Source organism: Geospiza fortis, unplaced genomic scaffold, assembly GCF_000277835.1.
Source record: "Geospiza fortis unplaced genomic scaffold, GeoFor_1.0 scaffold154, whole genome shotgun sequence".
In the NCBI taxonomy this organism is placed as follows: domain Eukaryota; kingdom Metazoa; phylum Chordata; class Aves; order Passeriformes; family Thraupidae; genus Geospiza; species Geospiza fortis.
The window spans coordinates 844,003-851,929 of NW_005054397.1; positions in this window are offsets into that span (position 1 = coordinate 844,003).

Below are 7,927 nucleotides of genomic sequence, written 5' to 3' on the forward strand. Positions count from 1 at the left end.
GGCGAAATGCCGGCCCGGCCCACACGGGCAGGGGTGGAGGAGAGGCTTTGATCCACAAGCCCTGGGAAAGGGATGGGGGACAGGCTTTGATCCACAAACCCTGGGGAAGGGATGGAAGAGAGGCTTTGATCCACAAACCCTGGGGCGGCCGATCCCAGTGCCCCAGCAGGGCTTTCGGAAGCAGCAGGCTGGAACTGCAGGGATGAGCAGAAAATCCCGGGGCGGTGGACAAAAATGTATCAGAAACACCACGGCAAAGAACTGGAACCTGTGGGATGTCCTGGCAGGGCAGGGGGATGCAGGACCCAGCAGCAGGAGAAAGGTTCCCCGCTGGGTTATGGTGGTGGCCGTGAATTCCTTTCCCCAAGCAGGTCTGACCGCCCTCCTCCGAGGCCCGGCAGAGAGAGAGCATTCCCAACTCTCCAGCCCTCGTCTTTTTACCTGCTTCTATTCTTGCAGTATCTCTGTTCCCGCCCCCCACACCGAGAGAAACTCTCAAAAAACCAAAGGAGTTCCCTCTTCCCGCTATCTCAAGCACCCAGCCATCAGTGCTTCTTAGCAACTCAATGGGGAAAAAATTCCACAAGTAACAAGGAAAGAAAACAACCCCCAACAAGTGGGAAGCCATTCCCTCTTGTCCTTTCACTCCAAGCCCTTGGCCAAAGTGCCTCTCCAGCTCCCTTTAGTATTGGAAGATAGGGAATATCTCCCCTATCCCTGTGCACTCATGCATATCCCCTTCCTCTTCTCCTCTGAGATCCACATGTAGGGGGTCATCCATGTGCAGTCTTCACCTCCTCTCCTCCCACTGAGGCAAATCCCCAGATGTAGACATGAACTTAATAACAAGCCAATGTCTGTGTGAAAAATGGTTTTGTGATTTGTGTCAACTGACAATGGAATCAGCAAATGCTTGTATCTGTGTCGAAAATAGATGCAAAGAACGGTTTCGAAACTTTCTGACTAAATAGCCAAATAAAGCATCAAAATAAAAGAACTGTAGTAGAGTAAAAGTGATGAGGTAGCAAGACAACTGATGCTTAGAATAAAATAAGTTGTAGTAAAGCTAAGAAATATTGCAACAAAGCGATTAAATGCTTATGTATGATAAAAAGCTTGATGCACTTGACAAAATCATGTAGCAGACACCAGTGTAAAGCCTCTCTCCAGATGACCACAAGAAGGACAGGAAGCCAACCGCCTGGAAAGATTATGAAATTGCTGATCCCAGCTTATTGATATTTGCTGATTCGGACTAACACTGGAAAATGCTTTGTGGCCTTAAAACCAGTGTATATACTCTGGTGAACTTGTAGTGGTGTGTGCTGTGAGTGGAGTGGTGACTCCCTGACCACCAGTGCTGCCTGCTTGCTTTCTTTAAAATAAAAATATAAAAATGAAATTTGGTTTGGCTATTGAAATTTTATATCAGTCTGTTGCCTCCAAGCTACACCTCTCAATTAACAGTCCTAAGGAACCCCTCCTAACATCTTTAAAAGGCCACAAGCATCTTCCCATAGGAGGGATCCTTCCTCCCTTTCTAAAAACCTACAGCTTTTCTTCAGTGAAGGGAAGAGACAAGCAGCTGACAACATGGAGCAGAAATACAGAAATACCGCAGCTTAAGGGAGACAGTCTCCTAAGAAACAGCCCACAACCATTTCTCATGGAGCAGATGTACCCAAAACATGTTATGCTACAGCCTTGAGAAACCAAGTGCCTGTGAGCAGGGGGAATTGGTCTCTCTGCCATGTAGCAAGGTGGTCTCTTCTCACCAGTGTGAGAAACAACTGCTCATTTTGAAAATTTAAAAAGGTTTATTAAACCTCAACAAAAATACAACAAAGGACTGCATAAGGAAAAAGCTGCAGCACTGGGAACGGCCCTCATGGATACCACATGGCCAGTTCATCTTCAAGATGGATGCTCAGTCTTTTATACCCCTGGGGGTTGCATCAGCCAGCCCAGCCCTCCCAAAGTCTGTCAGTCAGCCCTTCTTTGCCATTTATCAGTGGAGACTGCTCTCTTGTAACTTGATTGGAGGTCAGGGGTGGCCATGCTGCACCCCCTGAGCAACCCCCTGAGCTTTTCCATTCCCCACTGCCCCAGGCAAGGGACACCTGTGCAGCCTTCTTTGTACCTGTCCTAGACAGCCCCGGCTGTCTGATGGCAGCAATACAGGGGGGAAAGGGAACTGTGGGGAGAACAGAGGACATCTAAACTACAATAACATAACCATACATCACTAAAGCTTTTCTTAACATTCACGCAATAATTATCTTTTAATTGTGAGAGCAAATCATCTCATTATCCATCTATAACACCCGGCTGCTTTGCAAGGCTGGGGCACATCTTTCCTTCTTTCCTGCTCTAAGTCATCCTGTGCTCTGTGCATGGCTGAAACCTGCAGGGAGGATTGCAGAAATCTGGGGCAAAGGCAGGATTTCCCAGTCTCTGCTTTTCTCTGCAAAGGGTGCTGGTGCTGGAGGGCCCCCAAAGTGCTCAGGGCGGTTTGCTGCAATTGGTAAAATCCTTGGAAGCTGGAAAGCACAGGATGTGCTAATTCTATGATGCAATTCTTGGATATGTCCTTGCAAACTGCAAGTGTTCTGTTGGGTAAATTTCTACTTTTAAAATCCATTTTTTCTTTATGATCTTGGGACTGATGGATCCTCCACAGGATTTGGGGCCAGTCCTGTCATGCCCAGGGTGGTGGAGAGCCCTTGAGAGGCCTGGCTGGCTGAAAGGTCAGGGGGGGAAGGACAACCTTGGCTAATAGCTTTAAGGCCTTGCTCATTGGCCCTTGCTGTGCCCAGGGGATGGAGGGTGTATGATGCTTTTTCTAGGAATTTGTCTGGTTGAGAGCTGGGGTGGAGGCAGGGAGGTGCAGAGGAGCACTTGCCTTGGCTTCACCAGAAATACATGGTCTGTGTATGGCTGGTCACCTTTCCAAGATTTGTGCCTCAGTTTCCCCTCTGGTGCTGTCCCATGGTTGTCTGGTTGCAAACACAGAAAAAACCACAGAGGTTTGTGGATTTCTCAGGGAAGGCTTTAGGAAAATGCAATCTTCATCATGGGCAAGAGCTGAAAATGCTCATTTTTAAAGTAGTAAAGCAAGATGCTTCCTAAAAGATCATGAAAGTCTCCCACCCTTCAATAATAACTTTTTTTCCCTATTATATTTAACCACTTTCCAATGTCTCATTCTTCCACGCCCCTCTTAGCAAAGAAAGCAAACCTATTTAAGAAAAACACTAAAATCACCTTTTCTCGTCTCTGTGTGCCAATTCTTGTTTTACAAAACACCCTGCAATTGGATTAAAAGTGGAGCTGGTCAGCTGTCTATTGGTAATTCTCCACCTGGTCTCTCTCCTGTGCTGAAGTAGTGCTCATTCAGCACAAGGACCAAAGTTCTTTGGACATACAGTTAATTTTTAGGTGCTCTAATTTTAGACTGCAGCTAGGCAGCTCTACCATGACTTGCTGCCAGCAGCCAAAATCTTTGCTCCCTGACTTGCATAAATCTTTCTATCTGTCTGCTGGGGAAAAATGAGGGTGAGACTTTAAAATAAAAAATAAATTAATGCCCTCTAACACAAAGCTCACTGTGAAGTGTCTCTCTTGCAGTTTTGGCCTGAAGTTTGCTTCCACTTGTGAAAAAGAGGAGGTGTAAGTGCAGCTTAGGAGGGGAAGAAATGACTACATTTCAAAGCCTCTGTAAATGTTAAATAACTTAACTACCTGAACAAAAAAGGCAAGTGCTATGAAAACAGCTGATGCCAGCTTTGGGCTTTGAAGTGGTTGTACCATTAACCAGTGAGTTGCAGAGGAAATACTCTTTGTTCCAATACTACAAAAACAGTGGCTGTGTACACTGAGCATGGAGGTTTGCAGACAATACCTAATAGGTGGTGTGGCATCAGAAAGGATCCAGGACCAGTATCCAACAGGTGGATAGAAGAAATGTGGCGTTTCCTCCTGGGCTGGGCGCTGCCGAGGCACCTCCAGTCCTGGGGGTGTTCTGAGCCCCTCACTCCAACGAAGACATTGAGGGGCTGGAGTGTGCCCAGAGAAGGGAATAGAGCTGGGAAAGGGTCTGGAACACCAGGAGCATCTGAGGGAGCTGGGGAGGCTCAAGGGGGACCTTTTCACTCTCCCCAACTGCCTGACTGGAGGGTGGAACCAGGTGGGGGTCAGGCTCTGTTCCCAGGAAACAAGGGACAGGACAACAAGAAGCAGCCTCAATTTGCCCCAGGTGGGGTTTAGGTTGGATATAAGAGAAAATTTCTTCCCTCAGAATGTTATCTGGCATTATAATAGGCTGCCCAGGAAGTCGTGGAATCACCATCTCTGGAAGTGTTTGAAAGGCATGTGGATGTGGCACAGGGAACAGGGTTTAGTGGCAGTGGTGGTTTAACAGTTGTATATGATGATCTTAGAGGGCTTCTTCATCCCAAATGATTTTGTGATTCCATGCTCGTTGGGCTTTTACCCTCTGCTTGTCCCTTTCTTGCATCAGTGATCTGCTCATCAGTCAAATTTGCTTTTAACACAATCTGGATAAATTCAGGCTTTGCCCCATCAGCTAAATAAATGCTTGCTCTTCCTTAGTTTCTTTCCTGGGGATGTCCCAGGATGCAAAATTCCCAGGGATGTGCTGGTAGGAGTTTGAACAGCCTGATCTAGTGGAAAGTGTCCCTGCCCATGGTAGAGGGTTGGAACTGGATGATCTTCAAGGTCACTTCCATCCTAAATCATTCTGTGATTCTGTGATTTTATGTGTCACTGTACTCCTAAGGTGCCCATAGCTGCAGAAATCCCTCTAGACATCAGAGTCTGCAAAGCTCTGTCATGCAAACATTCCCTTCCAAGCAAACTCTTTGGACAGGAAGGGTGTAAAGTGCAAATTGGCTGAAAATCAAGCCACGGGCTGGGGGTTTGGACAATTTTTTGGCTATATGATGTGGATCCTCCATATGCAAAGGTCAACCAGTTCAGTGATCATGGCGGTGCTCAGATGTCCACAGGTACCTCAGCATGGGCTCTGCTGAGGTCTCCTGGCGGGGGGAGGCATTGATCTCTGCTCACTCAGCTCTTTCTGGCTCTGGACATGGTAGTGGACCCTGTCTTTGCACCCTGGCAAAACATAAGCCAGTGTCACTGGACCATGCCGATGACCTGGCCCAGAATGACTTCATGCATCTGTAACACGTTGCCCTGTTATGCTCCCATTAGAAAGTGTAAGATGGCTTTAAACTGGAAAAGAACAGGTTTAGAGTAGAGATTAAGAAGAAATTCCCATGAGGCCTTGGGACAGAGAGGCTGTGGCTGCCCCATCCCTGGAGGTGTTTAAAGCCAAGTTGGATGGGGCTTGGAACAACCGAGGAAGCTGCCCCTCTTCATAGCAAGGGGGCTGGGACTAGAAGATCTTTAATGTCCCTTCTAACTCAAACCATTCTGTGTTTTTATGATCCTGTAGTTCTATGATCAGTGGTTGTCATTTGTACAGCAAAGAATGGCCATGCACAATTTGTTTATGGGTTCAGAGATACCCTGGTTGACACTTATTTTGCATGTCTGAAGTGTGGCTGGTTCCTGCTCATATGGCAGGCACTTCTCTGGTGATGGAGCATTGGAAAGTACCAGTCTGGGCTCCTGTCACAGACATCCTTTATGAAAAATCCTTTCCTTAGGATTTTTCCTCCTGAGAAGCAGAGAAGCCTCAGGAACAAAATGTAAACAATGGTTATCTGCTGCTGTGGAATGCAACAGGTGGATATTTGATTGGTCCATGTTGGATGTTTCTAATTAATGGCCAATCACAGCCCAGCTGGCTTGGACAGAGAGTCCGAGATAGAGCCTTTGTTATCATTCTTTGCTATTCTATTCTTAGCTAGCCTTCTGAGGAAATCTTTCTTCTATTCTTTTAGTATAGTTTTAATGTAATATATATCATAAAATAATAAATCAAGCCTTCTGAAACATGGAGTCAAATCCTCGTCTCTTCCCTCAACCTGAGACCCCTGTGAATGCTGTCACAGGCTCCTAAAATCATAACACCTAGCTCAGAAGCATGATGATGTGAACCTGAGGTGATAGAACACTTCCACCCACCCACGAGAACAAACAGGACTTGAAGGATCTTACCAGAAGCCACAGCCAGAATCAGGAGAGATCAAAGGGAGCTTTGAAGCTCATGAATTCAAGACTAAGGAATGGAGTGAAGGACCAAGAATGAAACAACTACCTAAATCTGCATTGTTTCTTCAGCTTAGTTCCCCAGTAAGCTTGTCCTGACAAGCCAAGTACAGGAAGTATCTTACATACATCCAAGCTGCTGGGTGAAGACATTGAACACTGATTCTTTGAAAACAGCATTTTCTGCCTCTAAGTAGCTGTGCAGGAATAAAACTACAGAGCTGCAACCAAGTTCTGTCTCAAAGTATTGCAAATCCACCCCACAACTTGCAAACGATTCCGGCAGGCTCTGAATGGAATTGGGAAGGGAAAAATAAGTGTGTTCTCAAAAGCTTTATTCAATAGGCATTGCACTAAAAATTCAGTAAATGTATTTAAAAAAGGAGTCCAAAACTATTTTGAATTGTTCTTGGCTGCAGAGAGCTGGAGGACTGGCTCCTATCTGTGTTTCTCTGTCTGTAGCCCGTGGTTTCCAGACTCATGTGAAGTAATAGTAGGGTATTTGAAAAGATGTTATTGTTCAAGAATAATCATGCCATGCACACAGGTTAATAACAGACAAAGTTGTGTATCTCCTGCATCAGCCAAAACATCAAGAAAACATGTCCTGGATATTTCCAAAATCATTATCAAACCAGCACCTGGTGTGTGGCTTCTTGTTGGGAAAAACATCCTTGTGGGAACACAGCCAAGATATTTCTAATCTGTTATTTAGGACTGTGTGCTGATTTTCAGTGAGTGGGATGGGAGAGGGAAAAAAACGTTTCAGGACAAGTACTCTTCAAAGAAGTGAGATACTGCACTGCACTGCTCCAAGTAGTGGGAGTCAAAGAATACGAGAATGGTTTAGGTTGGAAGGTTCCTTAAAGCCCATCTTGTTTCCATCCCCTGCCAAGGGCAGGGACACCTTCCACTAGAGCAGGTTGATCCAAGCCCCATCCTACCTGCCCTTGAACACTTCCAGGCATGGAGCAGCCACTGCTGCTTTGAGCAACCTGTGCCAGGGCCTCACCACCCTCACAGACAAGAATTCATTCTAGCCCTGCCCTCTCTCGGTTTAAAGGGATTCCCCTGATTGTGTCACTGCATGCCCTTGTGAAGGTAGAGGCTGTTCTGGGGCTCAGTTGTACCATCAGGTTGAAACTTACGTTTTCCTTCCTTACAAGAAACTTGGTGGCACAATTTACAACTTCAAGTCACAAAGCAGCTGCTGAGGCTGAGGCTGTCTATGGTGGTTGCATCTTTACTCCTGACAGTTGTAATAATCCATGAAGCACTAAAGGATTTTATTATTATTAGTTTATTTATTTAAATTTTAATGCATCCATCTAGGCTGGGATACCATTGCAGCATTGGAGCAAGAAAAGCACCCCAGAAAACCCCCATGTCCTGGGCCTGGGCTGATCCCACAGCATGGGCAGCAGGTGATTCTGCTCCTCTGCCCCACTCAGGTGAGACCCCACCTGCAGAGCTGCCTGCAGCATCAGAAGGATGTGGAGCTGCTGGAGACATTAGAGCCCCTGCCAGTGCCTAAAGGGGCTCCAAGAGAGCTGGAGAGACACTTTGGACAAGGTCGTGGAGGGACAGGATAAGGGAGAATGGATTCCCACTGACAGAGGGCAGGGTTAGATGGGATATTGGGAAGAAATTCTTGGCTGTGATGGTGGTGAGGCCCTGGCACAGGTTGCCCAGTGTAGCAATGGCTGCCCCATCCCTGGGAGTGCTCAAG